A 21,986-nucleotide genomic window follows, 5' to 3' on the forward strand; every position below is an offset into this window, starting at 1 on the left:
CTGTGCCTCCTGCTCGTCGGAGTTTCCTACTGCCTCTAAGTTGTCATCTACAGTCACACAAAGACAATCTGCTTACAATTTGGTATCTTTCTTCTCTAGCTTTTCCCCTCCCCCACATAAGGTAAAATTTACATATAGAAGTACACAAATATTAAGTTTACAGTTCAGTGAATTTTGATCAATGTATATACCTAAATATTCATCACCCTAATCATAATAGAAAACATTCCATCATCCCAAAGAGTTGTCTCATGCCCATTTCAGCCAACTCCCACTGCTCATAGGCAATTACTGTTCTGATTGCCTGTTACTGAATTTTGTCTCTAACTTCTTCGGCTCAACATACAGTTTTGAGGATTTAGCCATCTCATTGTAATGTATCAGTGGTTCATTTCTCTGTAGCACTCTGGTGCATAAATGTACCACAATTTGCACATCCACTCCTGTTGATGAACACCTGGCTTTTTCCAGTTTGGAACTGTTATGAATAATATTGCTCTAAATATTCTTGTAAAAAGTCTCTATATGAATATATATTTTTTGTTTGTTTGTTTCTTTTGGGTAAATACCTAGGAATGGAGCTGCCAGGTCATAGGGTAGATGTATATTTAACTTAATTTATTTTCCTCAAAATTTTGCTAATTGGCTTTATCAGATATCTATTCTTCCATTCATCCATCAATTCACTATATTTTTGGATGCATTTCAAAGTCAGTTGCAGGCATCAGTACACTTTAATCCTAAACACTTCAACATGTATATCACTAACTAGAGTTCAATATTTGTTTACAGGGTTATTTAGGTAAAATTTATATACAGTCACATGCATAAATCTTAAGGATACTTCAATGAAAGTCAAATATAATCCAAACTCTTGCCAAGATACGGAACATTTCCGTTATGCCAGAAAGTTCCCTCTTTGCAGTCAGTCCCCACCTCTGCTCCCCATAGGCAATCACTGTTATGAATTTCTTATCATGAATTAGTTTTACCTGTTCTAAAACTTTATGTAAATAGAATCATATAGTATGTACTATTTGGAGTAAGCCTTCTTTGACTTGGCGTGTTTTTTATGTTGCATGTGTAAGTAGTTATTACTTTTTTTTGCTGAGTATACTGCACTGAATGGATATACCACTGTTGTTTAACCATTCTCCTGTTCATGGACACCTGAGCTATTTCCCATTTTTGACTGTTATCAATAAACCTGCTATAAATATTCTAATACAGTTTTTAAATTTTTGTTTCTTTTGGATAAATACCTAGAAATGGAATTACTAGGTCAGAGGGTAGGTGTATGCTTAGGTTTACAAGAAATTGTTGGACTGTATTCAAAGTGGTTGCTCCATTTTACATACCTACCAGCAATGTATGAGAGTCTTATTGCTCCACATCCTCACCAACACTTGGAATAGTCAGTCTTGTAAAATTTAGCTGTTCTAATAGGTGCAAAGTGGTATCTTACTGTGTTATTTTATTTACTTTTCTTAAGGACTGATAATATTGAGCATCTTTTCATGTCCTTTACGGCCATCTATATATCTTCCTTTGTGAAATGTTTGTTCATGTCTTTTGCCCACTTAAAAAACTGAGTTGTATTTTTATGATTAGATTATATCAGTTCTTTACATACTCTGTCAGATACACTTATTTAATACTTTCTACCAGTCTGTGGCTTGCCTTTTAAGTTTCTTAACAGTGTCTTTTGATGAGAAGCTTTTTTATTTTGATGAAGTCCAATTTACTACTTTTTTATGTTTAATGCTTTTCATGTCATGTTTAAGAAACCTTTGCCAATTCCAAAGTCACAAAGATATTGTATGTTTCCTTCTGGAAGCATTATAGTTTGAGCTTTTACATTTAGCACAGTGATTTTAAAAGCATTTTCTGAAGTCTAGAAAATACTTCTGGTACATGCATTGGTGATATACACAAAAGTGAGAACCAACAGCTAACTTCACTGGCTTAATTTTAAATCTTCTTCTTTCTTGAACTGTTTGTTTATATTTCTACACTCTACTCAAACTGTTGTTGTTGTAAACGACAGGGAGGAATTAGTTTCTCCTCATTCTCAGTGTCAGGAGAAACTCCATTTTGTAGTCTTGCCAATCTGTTGAATTAATGTTTCCTGATTTGTGAGCTGACTCAGAGCTGGAGTCCTCTCTGGATTGGCTGCTGTGCCCAGGGCCATGTCTAGTACACTCATATACAGGATGGGTTCAGGCACAGAGCTGTAAAAAGTGCTGTTTGCCTGCTTTGAGTAGCAGAATCTTGACTAAAACTGTCAGACTCTTGGATCAGCTGTGTATTCTTAACAACACTGTCTTAAAGTTCAGAACTTGAGAACCTTTATGGAAGTTTTGTTAACTGTAAAAGATGACAGTATACTATGGAATGCATTTAGTAAACAGTGCGTGTGTGTGTCTTTACAATAACATACACAGAATGTTTCTTCCGTGAGGTCTCCAGCCTTCCTCACTGACAAATGGTGAAAGATTCTCAAGAACCTCAGGGAATTCTCTCTTGGGCAGCTTTTTTCCTTTCCCATCGTGCCTGCACTGTCTGTTGATCCTAGTCTCAGTCACTTAATACCAGTTGCAGAGAGGGTTTTGCTGTTCATGTGCATGTGCTCAATGCTCAGGTTTTTCACTTTTTTTTTTTTGACTCTTCACCAACCACATTTCCATAACCCTAGCTAACCTTGTATTAATCTTACAGAGCAAAGGGAGGTTCCCTGTGCCTTCAGCACACTCCACACAATTCCTGGCTCCGACTGGTAGTTTGGCCCCCAGAACAGCAGCTGGTTCTCAAACAATTCTGGAGCCTTCTGCTCATGTCTTTACACTATGGCAGTGGGAAAGGTTGCACGCCTCACTTTGGCCTTTGATAGAAGACAGTGTCTAGATATTCCAGACTGAATATGGTTTGAGAGAGTCCTTGATCTTTGTATTCCTGAGGGTCACTTTTAACAGCCCCTTGATTCCAGTGGCTTTGCCCCATATTGTGCTTCAGGTAATTCCCTGAGTACACAGTCTGCATAGACTAATATAAATGCCTAAAGTCAGAGAAATACTTAAATAAAAGTATGTCTCCACATTTTAAGATAAAAAGTGGGATTCACATTATGTCAAATAATCAGCTGAACTAAAATTTTTACTTTTTAAGTTGTTTTCACATCTCACCAGCACCTTTGCTGAAATGCTTAGCACTTTAATGCATGTTCATAATTCTCACTCCACAACTGATTTACTCTAAAAATATGGATATTTAGAGGGGTAGGTATAGCTCAGTGGTAGAGTGCATGCTTAGCATGCACAAAGTCCTAGGTTTAATCCCCAGTGCCTCCATTTAAAAAAAAGAAAGAAAGAAAGCAAGCAAGTAGTAAGGATGCTCTTTTGCTATCACTTACATGTGGAATCTTTAAAAAAAAAAAAGACACAAATGAGCTTATTTACAAAACAGAAACAGACTCACAGGCATAGAAAACAAACTTATGGTTACCAGGGGGAATGAGTGGATGGAGGGATAAATTGGGAGCTCGGGATTTGCAGATACTAACTACTATATATAAAATAAACAACAGGATCCTACTGTATAGCACCAGGAACTATATTCAGTATCCCTTTTATCCCAATGAAAAAGAGTATGAAAAGGAATATGTATGTATAACTGAATCACTATGCTATATACCAGGAATCAACACAACATTGTAAACCAACTGTACTTTAATAATAAAAGAATTTAAAATTTTAAAAATTAAAAACAATAAAAATGTGGACATTTAATTACACAAAAGTCAGTAAACAAAATAGTTTTTTGCATGAGTGTTCCTAGGGAAACATTTTAACCATATGAAATATCATTAATTTAAAAACTAATTAGACTAAATAAAATTTGGCAAGTTCCTACCCTAAAGAGAGATCGTTCATATATTTTTAAAAATGTGTTCATGCATATTACCATGGAGACAGTGAAGTCAAAACACACCAGCCAGTGCATTGTTCAGCCTGCACTTCCTACTATAGAGTTGATTGAGTAATTCTGGGCTACTCATTTTGAGAATTTGAGAATATAGCATTGTTTCTTTAGTAAAAATATGGGCAGCATTGAAATGTGATCAATAAGGCAGTAAGAATTGGCTCTTACTTACAATTTTTTCTCTTTCTAATGTAATAAAATAAGAAAGAGGTAAGCCTTTTCCTTCAATTAGTTACTTTTGTGGTAAATGCGATACCTCTGATTCATCCGTCAGGGCAGCAGGGCTTGATCTTGCAAAATGGCTGAAAAAAAACTGCTTATTTGGTGAATGAGGCAGGTGTCCTTTTTGACTAAAGCACCAAATAAGGCAATTTGGAGTACATTTCCTCTGCAGATGCCTTGAATGTTATTCTCCATCTTCCTGCCATACAGAATAGTTAGAACAATAGGGAAATGCACCTCTTTTTCAATGAGGTTATTTGTGGTCTTGTAATTTTACCTTTACAAGACCCATGCATGACAAGCTCTCTCATCATAATGTTGCTTCTATCCCCACTGGGATTAATCTAGAAAGTCAGTATAGTTATTATTTCCATATTGTTTGTTTTACTCTGAAGACTGGCAGAAGAGGCATTCCTAACAATTTAATTCAGTACATTTCATGAAGGAATGATGTTGCCAATGGCTAGAAAAGGTAGGTTCCATATATGAGAATCTCTTCCCCAGCACTTCATGAGGACTTGGAAAGAGAAATGTCTTAGATTTATCTTGTTTTGTTTGTTTTTTAAATGAGTTGTGTGAATCCCAGAGAATAGTCAGAGGCCATCCCATTCTGCCCTCTGTCCATCTCAGAAAAATAAAAGTGATCCTTTTGGGGGACTCTCCATTTTCACTGCATCCAAACACTCCTGTGGAATTTTGAGGCTGACCCATTTCCTAGCAAGGTCTTTATTCAGAAATGGTCAAATCATTCAGGCAACTGAATAATTTCAGTTCTTGTGTAAAAATGTTCCTGCTGCAGCAAACAGTGAAATTATTTTATTGCAAGCACAGAAAAGACTAACACTTTAGGTTTTCCTACTTGACTCTATATGGAAAACATTTCAATCATAGTTCATTAATATATTTCTTTCCAATAATTAAAATGTGAATATTTAATCATATAATTACATTTCATCTCAGGAGAGAGACTATGTGTATAATTTCTCCACCGATTCTTAGAGTATGGAACACTGCAACCTCAGAGATGATACCTCTTTTCAGAGCGCTTAACTTGAAACATTTACCAGAAGTCTATAGCATACATCTAGGCCATAGTTAATCTATAAATACTAACTTTGAGAGTGAGCTAATGGGAAAGGAACTGCCACTTTGAATCTGCCCAGTAGATGATCTGTTTCAGAGCACAGAGATGAAGTAGGCCTCCTTCTCCATTTTTGCTGGTTTGTACGTGGAGGTCAGGAGACCGTCTCTCTGCCTTCGGGAAGCCTCAGCCCTCCCCTCCAAGGGGAGCCAGGACAGATGGGCAGTGTGTTTGACAAGGAATCCCTGCATCCTTGCTTCAACGCCCTTCTACTCTACTTTAAAAGCAGTACTGTATTTTTTAAGTGTTGGAACTGGCAGCTCTGCCGGTCACTGGCTACACTGAACAATCCTCCATTCAAATCAGGCAGCCCAAACCCAGATTCAGTGGAAAGTTGTGATGGAGCACACAGAGGGAGGCCTCTCCACCCTCCACCATGCGGAGGGTGAGGGTTATGTCAAGCACCCTGAGGATTCCAGAAGGGAGAATCCAGCAGAGTTCTTATATAGCCCCTATTATACTAGTTTCACAAGGAGGATTTACGAACTGGGGGAAAAAAAAGGTTTACCTTAGTTGGCTTCCTTTTACTGGTGCCACCAGGGTCTGAGCCTCCTAAAATCTCCTCCAAGCAGAAGGCCTCAGTCTCTCTCCCGCACTCTGAGATTGTGTAGTACTAACATTTCTAAGTAAACATCAGAATAAAATGTCCCTTTTAAAGGAGCCAATGCAGGGCTGCAGAGAGAAGGTAAGGGAAGGTTTGGAAGTTGTAACAAGGCAAGAAAAGAAAGAAGAGTGAAAAGGGGAGGAAGAAAGGTTAGGTAGACTCTGTCGATGAGTTAAAGTCATTTTTGACAGGTAGTGTCTGCTTAGTTTCCTTGAGGTCATACATTACCCTCCCATGATGTAAATTACCTTCTAACACACCACACACACACACACACACACACACACACACACACACACACACACACCCCTCCCACTCTTTCTCTGTGCTGCCCATACAGCTCAGCTTGGATCCTGTATTAGTTTCCCAGGACTGCTATAACAAAGTATCAGAAATTGGGTGGCTTAAAACAACAGAAATGTGTTGTCTGGAGTTCTGGAGACTAGAAGTCCAAAGTCGAGGCATTTGCAAAGCCAGGCTCTGTCTGACAGCTCTTGGGGAGAATCATTTTTCACTTCTATCTTCTGGTGTTTGCCAGTTGTCCTTGGTGTTCCTTGGCTTTTAGATGCCTCGCTCCAGTGACCCAACTAACTTCTCCCTGTGTATCTTCACATCATATACTCTGTGTGTCTGTCTCTGTGTCCACATTCCCCTTTTGTAAGGACACCAGCTATGTTGGATTAAAGCCCATCCTAATGACCTCATTTTAACTTGGTTACTTCTGTAATGGTCCCCTTTTCAAATAAGGTCACATCCTGAAGTACCAGAAGTTAGGACTTCCAACACATCTTTTTCAGGGGACACATTTCAGCCCATAACACCTCCCACTTTTCTGTGCTTACCTCCGCAAAGGTGGCCCACTGCAGTAAGGGAGAAAGGAGGAATTTCTCAAGAGGGGTGAAGCTCTAGATCAGGACAGTGGAATACACAGGGTAAGTCTGGTTTCCCTAGTGAGCCGAGGTATAGAAATAAAGTCTTAGGGAGAAATAGACCCCTCACCTCTTGAGGACTCTCTGTGCACCAGGCCTGTGTTGGATGCTTTCACAATTATCTTCTATCTAAAAACCCACCCAGTTTCTTTTCGCTTTGCCTTTCCTGCAAACCCCTCCAGGGCATTTTTGCCCCATAGGAGACTATAGATATTCCTTAGAAAATAACATCACCCAGACCAATTTCTGAATTTTATAGGTGAAGAAACTGATGGTCAGAGAGGCCAAATAGTCTCTCCAGTGGTGCACAACTATTTAGTGTCAGAGCTAAAGCTAGAATCCAGTTTCATTAACTCTCACTCCAACAGTCTTTGTTTCAATGTTGCCTTCTGATTTGACTTGATATTATTTACATAGGGGAAATAAATTTAATCTTATTTAACTCCTAGCCTTCAGGGGAGATGAATTCCCAAGCAGAGTATATAGGAGGGTTGGCAGACACTACTTTCCCTGGGGTCATGCCAGTTCCCAGTTATTTGCTCTCAAGACAAGAGCAGATTGCACATGACCAGAGTATAATATGTATGTCTTGCACCAAAATAACTTCATCCTTGCTGGGCCTGTGCAGAAGATGGGAATTCAGAGAGAAATGAATACAGCCCCTACCTTCAAAGAGTTCGTAATCTTGTAGAAGATGCAGAAATTTAAGAAATTAATCCCACTCTAATGGAATAAGCCTCACAGTAGAGATTTTGAACAAGTTGGGGAGGGAGCTCAACGATGCCTAACAGTTGAACGGTTCCCAAGGACCACGGTTTACCAGGCATGACCAGTGGAGCCAATAGGGCCAGGAAGAGAGCTTGTGCTGTGGCATCCAGTGTTCTGAAGACCAGCAAAGGTTTTCAGTAACTGCCTGTGTAGGTCCTTGGGGCAAACAATCCACAAGTGTCAAGACAGGAGCGAGGATGGGTAGATTGGAGCCAGTTCCGTAAGATAATTGCATGCTATACTAAAAAATGTAGACTTTGTCTATGAGTAATAAAAGCCCAAAGTTAGATTTAAAGCAGGGGAATGACAGGAACCGGTTTTCTTTCTCAGGAGACAGAGAGAAAGTGTGGCTGGGACCAAGGGACCCTTGGAAGCACCAAACTTCACCTCCCTCATCAACGCCTAACATCAGCATAGGACCGTCCCCCTGAAGTAACCGACATCAGGTGACACTCCCGACCCCGGTTGGGTTCCTGATCACACCCTAGGGCTTCCCAGAAAAACAGGAGCCCTTCGTGCACCCTGAATGCCCAGTTTACCTGTGGGAAAACCCAGCTCCAGCACCACAGAGAAAAGCTCCTGACAAGTAACTGGGAAAGAGTCAGCAGGAGGGTGTCCCTGACATTTCAGAAATCCCTTTCCCCTCTCTTTGTCCTTCTCAGTCTGTGTCATTAATTTCCAGGCTGTCTCCATAGCAGAGTCCAAAGAGCACCTTGGCATGTGTGTGGGAGTGCTATCTGGCTGAGCCCTTTGGAGCCATAGGTATGTTTTGCATTTGATACCCAAGGAAATTCTGAGTGGTAGATGAAGGCTCTTTCCCCAAAGGTTAAAAGTAATAAGACCGTCTTTGTGCCTTTGTGGTCTGACTTTTCACAGGCTATTATGAAGGTTGTGGGGGGAGAGGGTTGATCCATATAATTTGCATGTTAATGTTTGGTCTAAAAATATGCACTGAGAAAGGAAAAAACATACTTTAAAATATGCTTCAAGGGAACAACATTTCAATTCTTACCATCCAAGTGCCTCGCAGTAAGGAAAAAGACATCAGCTCATTTCATATTAATTTTATTTATTACAAGCTTTCTGATATCAATAGTTACATTTAGAGTTTCAGTGAAACATCACATTTATATGCTTGTTAAACTCAGAATAGATTAAGAAAGTTCAAGAAGAGAGTCTTTCAAAATTTTCCGTTCTTCTCCTCCTTTCCTCAACAAACATGTCTCAGCCACTTGCTGGGGGCCCCCGATTGTGCTGGACGCTGGGGCTTCCCAACTTGCAGCACCCCAACATCTTATCGGGAGCTGGGATAAAGTTGGAATGGGCTTACTGCCAATCCTTTCCATAATAAAAGGCAAGGAAACCATACTGCAGTGATCAGATTCATAAGGGATTTTCTGATTTATGTGAAATTTTTCGCCTAAAGAGGCAAATGGAAAGTTCACCTTGAGGAAGAGAGTCCAGCTAGGAGTCTGGGCTCTCTCCTCTGAAACTTGTCTGAGAGGGCGAGCCTCTGGGGTGTTTCTGCAGGGCAGCGGGAGAGGAACTGCTGTCACCTGCTGAATCACCCTCCCCACATCCTGGCCAGCCTGCCTGCTCCCTGGGGGGTGTCTGCCCTTTCAGTAAAGGCCACACTTGCCCAGAGAAAGATGAGATCACCACCTGCGTGAGTCTCAGGGATAGCCAGAGAAGGGCCTCTTCAGATGAACTGGGTCCACCCTTAGGAGGGAGGAAGACTACCCTTTCCTGTGTATTTAACCTAGCCCTTTGGACAAATAGTGAATGTAACTTGGAGGTTCTCCACAGCTTTCTTCACAATTTCCATTCCCTTGTGGATAAAGAACTTTTCATGTCTCTCTCTCTCTCTCTCTCTCTCTCTCTCTCTATATATATATATATATATATATATACACACATATATACATATATATATGAAATTTTATGGAGGGGTGGGTTGTTAACACATGAAGCGTTAACAATCACAGCAATAAAAAAAAAAACACAGTGATAGTGAAAACTAGTGGGAAACATAGGTCAGGAAGTCTGGATTCTGGGTTTAGTTTTCACCTTCCTGTGTGACCTGAGGAATATCAGCTGACCTCTGTGAAATGTCCTTCCTAGGGGTGTTGCATTAACCCATGGGGACATGCAGAATTCATATGCGTAATGAAAAGAGAAGGTGACCTAAAGTGTTTTTCTGATAGTAAACACAGAAATAGATGCTGGAAAAGGCAGAGGTCGTGGACCAATATACAGAGGAAGACTGTGGACAACAAAAGGAACTGTCCACATGCAACGAAAGGTAGGAAGCCCAACACATTGTTGCCCCAGTTTTATCCAGAGTCAGAATAAGCAATATTCTTCTGCTGCTGGATCAAAGCATGAGAAGAAACAAAGCATTTTTGGAGGCAAAAGAATCTTTTAAAAAATGGACACACCAGGCTGGCATAATAGCATCGTTTTTGAAGCCATATTGACATGTGTTCACTCAAACAGGTTGAATCTTTATCTTGGCAGATCCGTCTGCTGCGAACATGCACCAACCCAGAGCCCACACTAACCCACAGGGACTCTGCAACTAAAGATGTTCATGTGTGTTGGATTTTCATCTCAAGACACACTGAAAAGTGATGAACTTGTTTTCCTTCTTCCCCATTTCAGAGGAATGTGCCTTGCTGTTCTCACTCGGGGTTCTGAGTAATTTGCATGTGTCAGATATGACAGTGACAGATATTCAAATCACTAAACATTGAATTGGGCACTTTTTAGTTTTGGAGATACAAAGAAATAAGACATGGGCCCTGCCCTCAGAAAAAGGCAGATGTGTAAACAAATAAATTACAACACAGCATCCTAAAAGCCATGACACACTATGACCAGAGCAGGAAGGAGGAGGAAGTGATTAACTCCTTCTGGGAAGGCTTCACAGGGGTAATAAAAATGGGGGGAGGGGAGACTGTGTTACACAGACTCTCAAATTATTTGTAGAAGTGCTGTTTTTTAAAACGTGGGCAGGGGAGGTTTTCATGATCAAATAATTTAAATAGGCTCTTTACTATAAGGTTTACTTTTACTGTTAGAAGTGTGATTTTAGGCAAATTTATTAATTTCTCCATACCTCCATTGTCTTATCTGTAGATTGGTGATAGTAAAACACACTTTTACTATTATGATAACTGCAAGACGTAGCTGTATCTATAGACAGACACATGCGCGCACACACACACACACATAATAGTCAAAAAGTGGAAACAACTCAAATGTCCATTAATTGATGAAAGTAAAAACTAAATGTGGTATAGCCATTACAATAAAATATTATTCACCATAAAAAGGAATGAAAGGCTGATAAATGCTACTGCATGGATGAACCTTGAAAAAACTAGACTAAGTGAAACAAGCCAGTCACAAAAGGCTACATATCATATGATTTCATCGAAATGAAATTCTCAGAATAGAGAAATCATATAGACAGAAAGTAGCAGTTGTCAGGAGCTGGGAGAAGAGGGGAAAAGGAAGTAACTGCTAATGGGAACAAGGTTTCTTTTCGGGGTGACAGGAGTGTTCTGGATGGAACTAGGTAGTGGTGCTCGTGGCACAACATTGTGGATGTACTAAAAACCACTGAATTTTACACATTAAAATGGTGAATGTTACAGAATTACTTCTCAATTAAAAAAAAAATTTAAAGTGGGCCTTCAGAGACAAATAGAGATAGGCCAGGCAAAGCAAGGGGGACACCTAGGGTCAAAGTTCAAAAGCAATAACAATCCAGCTTTGTTCAAAAAATGTTAAGAATCTTGTAGAATGGCTGTGCTGCTCAGAGTGTGGTCAGTGGACTGTGGACTGTCCATTCCATTCTGTGAGGATACAAGAAATCAAGTACACTGTGGAGACGTCAGCAACCTGACATTGCAGGGTTGGTGGGCTCCAGTCCTTGGACAGGATATAAACCAAGTGTTGTCAAGTTCATGTGGTAGGTGGCATGTTGCCCATGCCACACACTATTCCTGCACAGTGGGACCACATACCCGACCTCAACAGATGGGAAATGAAAACAGCGGGTTCTTCACTTTGCAAAGTTCGAGACATACCATCATAGGGGATATATTACAAGGAGTAACAGGCTGCAGAAATAGGCTGGGAACCAAGTGTGAAGTGTTCTATATAAGGTTCCAAACTGTAAGTAAAATAGTTTGAAATTACCTCCTTGTCCAGAATTCTTTAACCAGGTTGTGCCTAGTTATGTACCATGAATGACACTTCTTAGTATGGATTATCTCTTAGGATTAGAGAAAATAGAGGAATCAGGCAATTTCGGGAGAAAGAAAACCTGTAAAACAAAGCAAAATGAAAGCCCCTGGGAAACAATAAGGGCGCACCTATTCCATCTTGGAGGCAGCAAAATGAGCAAAACGTACACGGAATCATCAAAAGGGGATAAAAGAGGCACATAGCACACTAATTAAGTTTCAAAGATTTGTGTGGTTTTTTTGTTTTGTTTTGTTTCGGGGGGAGGTAATGAGGTTTATTTATTTAGTTAGTTTTTCAGTGGAGTTACTGGGGATTGAACCCAGGATCTAGTGCACGCTAAGCATGCACTCTACCACTTGAGCTATACCCTCCCCACCCCAAAGATTTGTTTATATTTATTGAATAAGAGAAACCAAAATAAGCCACCCCAGGAAGAGAAAGTGAGTCAAGAGCTAGGTTAATGTAGATAGAAAAATGAGACAGGCAGAGAAGAAGTAGGAAGTCTCACAACTCACACTCTCCTGCAAAGGGGAGGAACTGAGCCAGCCTGCTCCACGTGTGGGAAAATACTCAACCTCTCGGAAGAAGAGCCCTATATTGATTCCAGACATTGTTATTCCTGCATGCAGGGGGGACGAAGAAAGGAAAGGAAACCAAGGTATTGACAGAAAAACCAGCTTCTACTTTCTCAAATGTCTTGGATGTCACTGAAGCAACCACAAGACTTCCCCTGTTGTCACATGTTGACTCATTCTTCCCCAAGCCCAGGCCATTTATTTAATGTCTAGTTTTGTTAAAGTCGATGAGCTTTTGTGTCAGAATCCAGGGCAGCGCTAATGTAAATGCTTGTTTGTCTGGGGTTGTGCAGAATGAAGGAAGTTCATGCTCTGCACAAGTAAAGCAATGTGTCATGTCATATTGCCAAAAGGTTGCATCACTTCTAAACTTTCCGGAAGGCTGGATGGATGAGAGGTCATCTATGTTTGTTTGGTGAAGTTTGGCCTACCAGGAAATGTGTGGGTACAAGAGATATTTTAGGCCCATGAGACTCTCACTTCAGATGCTTAATCCAGCAGCATGTGCTATAAGCTTCAGTCTCTAACTAAATCTTTGAAAAGAGTGGCAAGTTGTGAAGTAAGCAAGGTTTTTGGCTGCACTAACAGAGCCACGTATAAAATCCTGTTGCCAAACAGAGACTAGAACCAGATGACAAAGACTGAAAACACACTCCATGTATTGACTTTCTCTATAAAATACTCATTATAACCTAATCCAGTAATATTCACTTCTAGGAGAATTACATAATCACTCACCAATCCATATTAATTAAGACTGTAAATTAACCTTGAAAGAAGATTTTTAAACAGAATTTTTCATGTCGGGTTTCTTTAAGAATATAATGGAATTACTTCAACAAGGAGTTTACTTAAAAAGTTTCAAGGAAGTCATTTTTAGCATACAGTTTAACAGATGTGATAATTAATGGCCCCCCAGCAACCCTACCCACGCCTGCTCACAGACATTTTATTTGTGGTCTTCACATCCTGCATAATCCAGAAGATAACAATATCGCTTCCCTAAAATAAACTGCATCTCTACTGTTTTGTGTGGTTCTGGGAGTTGAGGGGGCTACCAAGGAAAATATCACTCACACACACACACTTCCAACACACACACGCCCCCTGCCTATCCCCATCACACACATAAAGCATAGGAAAACCCAGACGTAGGAGATATGGACACTAACAGCCAGAGGAAGGCGGGGCCCAGAGAGGGAAACAGAGGCCAGCTCCACCCCTGGAACGTACAGGAGTGAGCCAGTACATTACCTCCATTGTTTAAGCTATTTGAGTTGAGCTTCTGTTACTTGAAACCAAAAGAAGCCTTAACAGCAAAACCCAAGACGTTCATCTCCCTAGTAGACAGTACTCCTCATTATACTATTTTGGGGGTTGGAGGGGTGTCCTGAAATAGGGCAATGGAGAATACTGTCTAGGTGACTGGAGTCCAGTGCCTGTGAGGCTGTCACCCCTGGAGCACAACCCCGTTTACATAAGCTACATGCAAGTGGTGCCCCCCTCGAGCTGTGATGTGTGGAGGTGGTCAAAGAGCCGCCTCCTGTGCCGATTGGCACCATCAGTCTCTCCCTCTACTAGTGCTACTTGGTCTTGGGTAAACCAGCTTATTCTGAAACTTTCTGCCTAACACGGCTATTCTTGTCACTACCATGCCCATTTTTCACGAAATGCTGCTCAGAGAATGCTCCTCAGCCATCTCCTTTCCTTGGTTCTTCACAATGCAGATACCACCTTCTCCATGGAGAATCTTTTAGCTCAACCCCTAAGGGGGAACAAGGCCACTTCACAAAGCAGATGGGTGCCAATTATTTCTACCTAATTCCTGGCTCCATACTTCTTAGTCCTATAAATCCTTGTATTCCCCACTTTCCTAGAGGCTACAAATTCACTTCCCCGAAATAAACCTCAAGTCACACGTCCTTTCATCTTTACCAGTTCTCTGATGCAGTTTCTTCTTTCACCTGCCCTCTCCTCCCATATCAGATTTGAAATCCATCCTTCCTCTCTGCTTTTAATGTAATAGTAACTCAGGAAATGTACCACCTTGTTTTTAAAAAATATTTCAAGTTTTGGAAGCCATATTTATCAAAGCTGGAGAGTTTCTTTATATATAGGAATCTGTTGCCAGCCAAGCCCTAGGTTCTTTTCTTACTGATTGTAGATAAACCTTTCTGATTTGTGGTACACATCTCCAGGGGTCCTGATAATTTATCAATAGTAGAAGGAAAAGATCTCCTCCCTTGAAAACATTCTTGATAAAAAATGAAAAACAAATTTCATTGCCAAGCCTTTAATCAGAAAAACATAAAACAACAAATGGACAATGAAAACAATAACAAAAAGTGTCATTCTAAAGAAAAAGTCATCTCTTGAAGATACACAGTGCAAGTGCAAAAGAAAATAAGTTGATATGTGGAAAACCAGCTGTGTGTTCAACATTCTTCTGAGGACCAAGCTGGAAACTCTCCTCAGAGCATCTCGACATTTCTGCCTGCCACCTGTTCTGCATCACTTGTTTTTCCAAGGCACACCAATTCCACACAAGTCATTCATTCATTAAACATATCTTTATCAAGTTCCTGCTGTGGACCAGCAAACATTGTAGGCACCAGGAAGGCAGCAAAGAAGGGGAGAGACAAGGTCCCTGCTCTCATGGAGTTTGTAATGTAGTGAGGGAGAAAGACCATAACCACGCAAATATGTGAATACGATAATTCCAAACTGTGACAGGTCCTACAAAGACAGTGAAACAGGATCATCTTGATCGAAACTTTTATAAATTCCCACAGCTACTGCCCTACCTGTGATCCTCGTTCCTTCTTAGCTGGAGGATGACAGTCACCTTCTACTGGTCTTCCCATTGCCTGCCTGTTGCCTGCTACACAGCTGATCATGTTATGTCTCATCTCAGAAATCTCAGAATGTGCCACAGTGCTGCCCACGTGAAACACCAACCCTTCCCCTGCCACCAGAAGCACTCACGTTGTGATCCCAAAACCCCTTCCAGGTCCACTTCCCACCACCACCTTGCACATTCTGTGTTTTAGGCAAACTAGGCAACTAATGGGGCCCAGACGTTCTATGGGCTTTCCTGGGTCCCTACCCTGCCCGGCAAACCCTGTTTAGTTCTGTGTGGCTCATGTGAGAGGACATCTACCTATTAAGTCCCTCTGCATGCTCTTCCTCCTTTCTCTCCTCAAATACAAAAAAAAATATTCTTTCCTTTCTTGGGCTCCCAAAAGAATATATCTGTCCATGGGATGTTATCCTACACTGCCTTACTTTAGAGTTTCTGCTGTCCTATCTACTCACTCTGGAGAGTAAGGATGGTGGCTCCATAATTTCTGTATTCCTTTGCCTGTAACTGTGCTTGATAAGTAGTAGCTTCTTGATAATATTTATCCTGAAAGTGATTCAGAATGAATTGAGTGACTAACAGTAACTTTTGATGATATGAATTATTCCATCATGGCTGCATCTAGTCCCCCTAGACTGAAGTTAAGTGATGTATTTTTCTAAAAGTGAGTCTCAGTGTGCAAAAACACTTTTATTGGATAGGTAGCTCAAGCTAGGAAAAGAGCAGGAATTAATATTATTGAGCACCTACTTTGTGTCAGATATTGTACTAGACACTTCACGTAAATCATCTTTCATTGAAGCAAGGAGGAGACCACCATCATGACAAAAAGCAGGCATCTCAGTTTATAAATTTCTCTTTCAAAGTTCAGGACAATTTCATTTAACAGATTCTATATTTAGCTGTTTGTTTGTTATTTTTAAAAATATTGTCCATCTTTACTTATCTCCTTCCCTGATTAGAGCAGAGATTTGTCTCTTCCTTCTACTACTTCTTTTCCCCCCCACTTCTGTATTTCCAGCACCTAGATAGAACACTGCTGGAGAACCAGCTTTAGGCACTCAAAAAATTTTTAACGATTAGATGACTTGACCTTAATGGTTTTTTAAATATCCCTACAAATTCTATCCTAGTAGGTCTTGCAGTCGGTCCCTGAGAACAAAATGACCATTTTGAACATTTGCATGTGATGATCACGTTCTTCTCTGCTGTAAATAAAACTCAAACATTTCTCCCAAGTGACCCAGCTTCACAGGTGTACATCCTGAGAACCAGAAACATCTGGGTGAAGAGGGAGGGGAAAACCTGCAATGTTCCAACCCCACAGAACTTTTTAAAAGACAAAATGAAAGAAAGCTTTAGGAACAGCCAAAGCCTTTTGCAAGGAGAATCCCCTTGTGGAATGAGGGGAAAATTTGGAACAGAGGTTTCCCTGGGGCTGGAAGTGTTACTGGCCTCAAGTCTGAACCAACAGCACTGCTTGAGTCAGTGTGGGTTCCAAGCTCAGCGCCTGCCAAATCCAGGATTTCTCCTCCCCAATTCTGAAGACAAACCAGAGAGAAATTAAATCTGTTGGAGATCTTAGGTGCAAGGGAAAGTACATGTGGCTGCAACTAGCAGAAGGAGTTATTTCTATTTATTTTTTAATACCAGGCTGTTCTTTATTTGGCGTTCCTCAGATTCTTGCATAATAGTGTTTCATTTACTTATGTGTGGGTGTTTCTAGTAATAGTACACTGTTTTCTTCAGTAAATAAGGCAGGTGGGACATTGCAATTAGAACATACATTGATTTGCCTTTTTTGAACTTGCAGGATAAAGTATTAAGCCTGTTTGTTTCCAGATATCCACCTAAATAAACACTAAAAATTCTAAACAGTAAATATTCCTTAAATTTCAGCCTAGGAGATTGCTGCATTTTTAGAGTATTTTCTCCTCTATTTGAATCTTTACTTCTTTTCCACCTGAATTGTGAAAAGAAACAAAAAAAGACAAACAAGTTTTTTCCCTCCTGGCCCAGGCTTTGTTTTTAATATCATCTTTAAACTGGCAACACCAAGGTCAACAGTGGCTTTTCTAAGTGGCAGATGCTTTCCCATGCCAGAAGAGATAATGGATGAGGAAAAAGGAACAGCTGGTTTTCTGGCGCTAACACGTGATTCAAGGAGGAATATCTCTTTGATGCTTTATCCCCTTTAAATTCATCTCTTATCTAATATGGCTCTCCTTTAAGTTCAAATTCAGCCAATATTTATTTAAATAAGTTTCCATCATATGCCATTCATGTTAACATATTAATAGAGTGATTTATTCCTTTATTTAATAGCTACTTACTGAGCTCCTAATATGCACCATGCCCTATCTAGACTCTAGGGTAAAACCGCAAAGAAGAAAGGGTCTTTTTTTTCCCTGAAGTCTAAGGGTAGATGCATAATTAAAGCATGATGGGTGCTATAATAGAGGCAGGCACAGGGCAACATGATAGAAGAAGGGGAAAACATCTAACTCTGTTACAAGAAGACCATAGAGAGCATCATGGAAAAAGTAATGAATAGGACTTAACCCACAAAGAGGGAAAGAACAAGGAAAAGTATGTGCAAAAGTCCAGAGGCCACACACAGCAAGTAGCCTAACAAAACTACAGACGGTTCAGTCATTGAAGGATATGTTGTGGAGGGTGGTGGTCAGACACAATGTGGGAGAGATCAGACTGTGAAAAGTCTTCATATCCTGTGGACAAAAGAGAGTCAATAGAGAATGTTAAACAGGGCCGAGGGAAGACCCAATTATAGATTCAGAAAGATCACTCTGAGTTCAATCAAAGACTGGAAACGAAGAAATCTGTTGGGAGGCTGTGGTGGTAATCTGAGGAGCAAAGGTTACCCAAACTCAGCTAGTGACAATGCAAGTGGAAATGAGCCCTCAGAGCTGAGAAACGTTTGGAGGAAATAGAATGTTCAGGATCTGGCTACTGTTTGGTTGTAAAATCAGAGAGGAGGAAGAGTCAAGGACAATGCCCAGGAGAAAGAGCAGGGTTTAGAGGGGAAAGGAAGAGAAGAATTTAGTTGTGGCTTGATTGAGTGGAGATGCCCGTGGGTCACCCAGGTGTAAATATCCAGAAGACCTCGTGAAATACAGGTCTGAAATTCAGGAAAGTCTTCTGGCCCTTGGCATGATTTCAAGGGTTATTAGCATGTAAATATTTTGTTGTGGCTGTGAGAATGGATGGAATCACCTAGTCAGAGTATGTAGCAGGAAAAGGGAAGAGAACCAAAGTCAGAGACTTGAGGACACTGAGTTACACAGAAGGCAGAGGAAATAGTGTTCAAAAGGAGACTGAGAAGGGGCAGCCACAGGCGTAGGAGGGAAACTAGGAGAATGGGGTTGAATAGAAGGCAAGGGAAGAGGGTGTTCCAACAGAGAAGGAAGTGGTGGACAGTGTCAAATGCTGAGAGGTCAAGTCAGTTAAGAAGTAAGAATGTTGATGAGATTTAGCAAAAAGGAGGCCATTTGTACCTGGGTGAGAGCAGTTTCTAATGGAGACATGTCGGCAGAAGCAGACTGCAGTCAGTTGAGAGGGGAGGGAGGTGAGGAAGTTGCAGAAAGCATGAAGAGTTATTTCAAGAACTTGGGCTGGGAGGAGGAGGAGAGGGATAAGAGAAAAGTGTGGAGTAGGGGCGAGAAAGAAGGGAGAGTTGGATGGAGGATTTTTTTTTTTTGAGATAAAACAGATGAAGATATTTAAATAGGAAGGATACAGTGAAAATGTTGATGTCAAAATATTAACATGCCTGGGACATGCCTGAGAAGGCCCAAGATGATGAGAGCCTAGGTACAGATAGAGGGGTTAGTCCTGGGGAAGGTGTGCACTGGTATAGAGAACAGGTGAGGTGGTGGGAGGGGTGACAGGAAAGTGTGGGCATTCTTGTGTGGCTTCTGTGTTTTTGTGGAGTGGCAGGAGAGGTGATCTGAGGGTCTAGGTGAGGTAGAAGAGTGAAGGAGTGGAGTAGAAGTTTTGAGGTGAATGGAGGAAAAGGCTTATAATAGACGTGGTGGAGACAGAAGGAACAAAGCTGACAGGGGAGGCAGGAGTTCCAGGGCAGCGCTGCTGGCCCAGGTGTTGAGGGAGTGAGTGTGAAGTACACGCTCCTGAGGGTTGGGTGACCTCCAGCAGTGCTCCCCAGCCCCGAGCACAAAGAAGACGGACAGCTGTGAGTGGAAGAGTTTTGCCTGAAATTCCTGCTGGAAAGGAAGCTTGAGAATGCTGCAGGAGAAGCACAAAGTTCAGGAGTGAGCCAGGCTCCCAGGAGGTGAGGGCAGTGCAACAGTTGTGATATTCATGAAAACAGTAAACAGATATAATTTTATTCTAATTGACTCCCAAAGCCTAAGTCCTTCTGACTCGCATACTTGATTGTCACTGACTGGGAAATACTACTGGCATTTAGTGGGTGAAGGTTGGGGGTGTTAAATGTCCAACATTGCCTGGGACCGTCCTGCCCACCAAGAATCATCCTACCACACATGAAGAGGCTGCCGCCATTGAGGAGCACTGTGTAGGCAGCCTCCAAGCCAAGCCCCTGTTGACCTCTGTCCCCCAGTATTCACACTCTTGTCTTGTGCCTCCTACATTGTTCTAGGGTTGGTCTGTGTGATGGATACAATATGGCAGAAGTGAGTCACTCCTGAGATTAGGTTATAAAAGATCACAGCTCCTTTCTTGGTCACTCTCTCTTAGATCACTCACTCTGGAGAAAGCCATATCATGAGCAGCCCTGCAGAAAGGCCCGCTGGTGAGAAACTGAAACCTCCTTCCAGCAGCCACGTGAGTGAGCTTGGAAACAAATCCTCTAGTTCCAGTCAAATCTTCAGAGACTGTAGCCCTGGGCAGCAGCAGGAGTGCAACCCGCCCAGCTAAGCCACTTCTGGATTCCAGACCCCAGAAGCTGTGTGAGATTATAAACATTTGTTGTTTTAAGTTGCTAAATCTGGGGAGTAATTTAGTTCAGGGCAAGACTAGACTTGATAACCAGCCACAGCAGACTCAGTCCATAGAGTTCTATCATGAGTCTTAGCAGTGGTAACTCAGGATATGACATAAAGGAAGTTTGTGCTGAGTTAAAGAGAAAGGGGAAGTAGCAGCTCTTTGGGGAGAAGTTAAGAAGATAAGAGAAAGAGAAGAAAAGGAAGCATTCAGGTACTTGTGTCCTAGCTTCTCCCAGTGGTGCAGTTTGTTGGCTGCATACAGGTGGGTGCCTGGCCCAAGAGTCAAGCCGGGCTGAATAGCCAGGCCTTGTTCCACTCACCAAGCTTTGCAGCCTGGCCCAAGGGCATATCCACTTGAGGGATATCACTTTCTAATTTTCATAAAGGACTTGTACATGCTAGCAGCCTCCCTACCACTTGTGGATCAAATGTTTAAAGGTTTTCCAGAGCAGGGCACCTTTTCTAACTTCCCTGGATAGACATTGTGACAATTTCAAGTCCTTTAGAGAAACCCCAACTTTAACATGGCACTGTCCATGAAATGGCTGAGGGACAGGCCCAGGTGGACAGAAGGCCAGAGAAGTGTCCCCAAGGCCTCCCATGTCTTCCATGTTGGAGTAGTAGGGCTTCTAAAGTTCCCAGATGACCCTCATAGGGGATTGCTGAATAGAGGGCCAGTGGGCCTGTGGTAGGGTCGCTGAGGCCTAGGGTAACAGTGAACTTTCCCAGCTGTGTCAACTCTGGCTGCAGCTAGAGGATCTGAAGTACCAGCAGTAGTCCAGGTCTGAGCTGAATTAAGAGAAGGGGTACAAATTTCACAACCACAGATTTCAGCAGCAAATGTCAGCAGGGTTCCCTATAACCAGGAGGGATTAGGGACACCCACCTGGAGGCCAACAGGGGCCTATTTTAATCCAAAAACTCTAGGACAGCTCAAGGACCAGTATCTTCTCTCCCAGCCTCACCTCCAGGACCAGTAAAAGAAGAAAACCTGGGTTGGGAGAAGGTACTCAGAAACACTGAATATTTACCCCCCAATACATGAAATACCCAAGTAGTTTGTTTTAAACCAAAAGATATTAAAAATCTCTTTGTGATAAGTTTATGCCCCCATCCTACCAGCTCAGGGAGTTGACTAGAGATCTATAGGAAATAGTTTATAGAGAAATTTGTTAAAGCTTTTTTTTACACTTTCCAGTTTGTAATGGATTACACTTTTGCTTCCCTTGAACCACCAATGTAGTAATTACAGCAATTACCTGATCTTCCCCTTAAATTAAAATAAAAAAAAAGGAAATGCTAATGCAAATACACCATTCATTTGCCTTTAGATCAAATCTCCAGTGCATTCGGGCACCCCAAAGCAAATTGTCTAAATGAAAGTATGAACAATATTGTATATTCTAGACTTCAAATAACTTGACCATTGGCTATTATGGATCTTTCTAGAAAAACTGTTTCTCAATAAAATGTGAGAAAGATCTCAAAGATTAATAAATGTGCTAATGTGGTGGGAGTCAAGGCTCTAAGTGCCTACAAAATTGTCTTCCTTTCCATAAAAGAACACAAAAAAAGAAGGAGGAAGAGGAAAACCGGAGAAGAGTTTAATCTTAGAATTTATGCTCATTTTTATTTTGCCCCCTCATTCTCCATTTATATATTATATTCCT

The 21,986-nt window shown here is 41.3% G+C and overlaps 1 long non-coding RNA gene across 5 annotated transcripts in view; it reads left to right on the top strand.

The window, feature by feature from the left end:
• LOC140696359 (uncharacterized) overlaps nucleotides 1-21,986 on the top strand; it is a 62,845-nt gene that overhangs the window by 35,874 nt on the left and 4,985 nt on the right. For 2 of the 5 annotated variants that reach the window (XR_012072574.1, XR_012072573.1), the window contains exons 2-5: nucleotides 7,973-8,088; nucleotides 8,325-8,404; nucleotides 9,847-9,944; nucleotides 20,069-20,155. This is a non-coding gene — a long non-coding RNA (uncharacterized lncRNA). Of the gene's footprint in view, nucleotides 1-6,797; nucleotides 6,878-7,972; nucleotides 8,089-8,324; nucleotides 8,405-9,846; nucleotides 9,945-20,068; nucleotides 21,841-21,986 lie in introns of those variants that run through there. The other 3 variants (XR_012072572.1, XR_012072577.1, XR_012072576.1) reach the window with 2 other exon arrangements.

The sequence above is a fragment of the Vicugna pacos genome, chromosome 1 (assembly GCF_048564905.1).
Source record: "Vicugna pacos chromosome 1, VicPac4, whole genome shotgun sequence".
NCBI lineage: Eukaryota > Metazoa > Chordata > Mammalia > Artiodactyla > Camelidae > Vicugna > Vicugna pacos.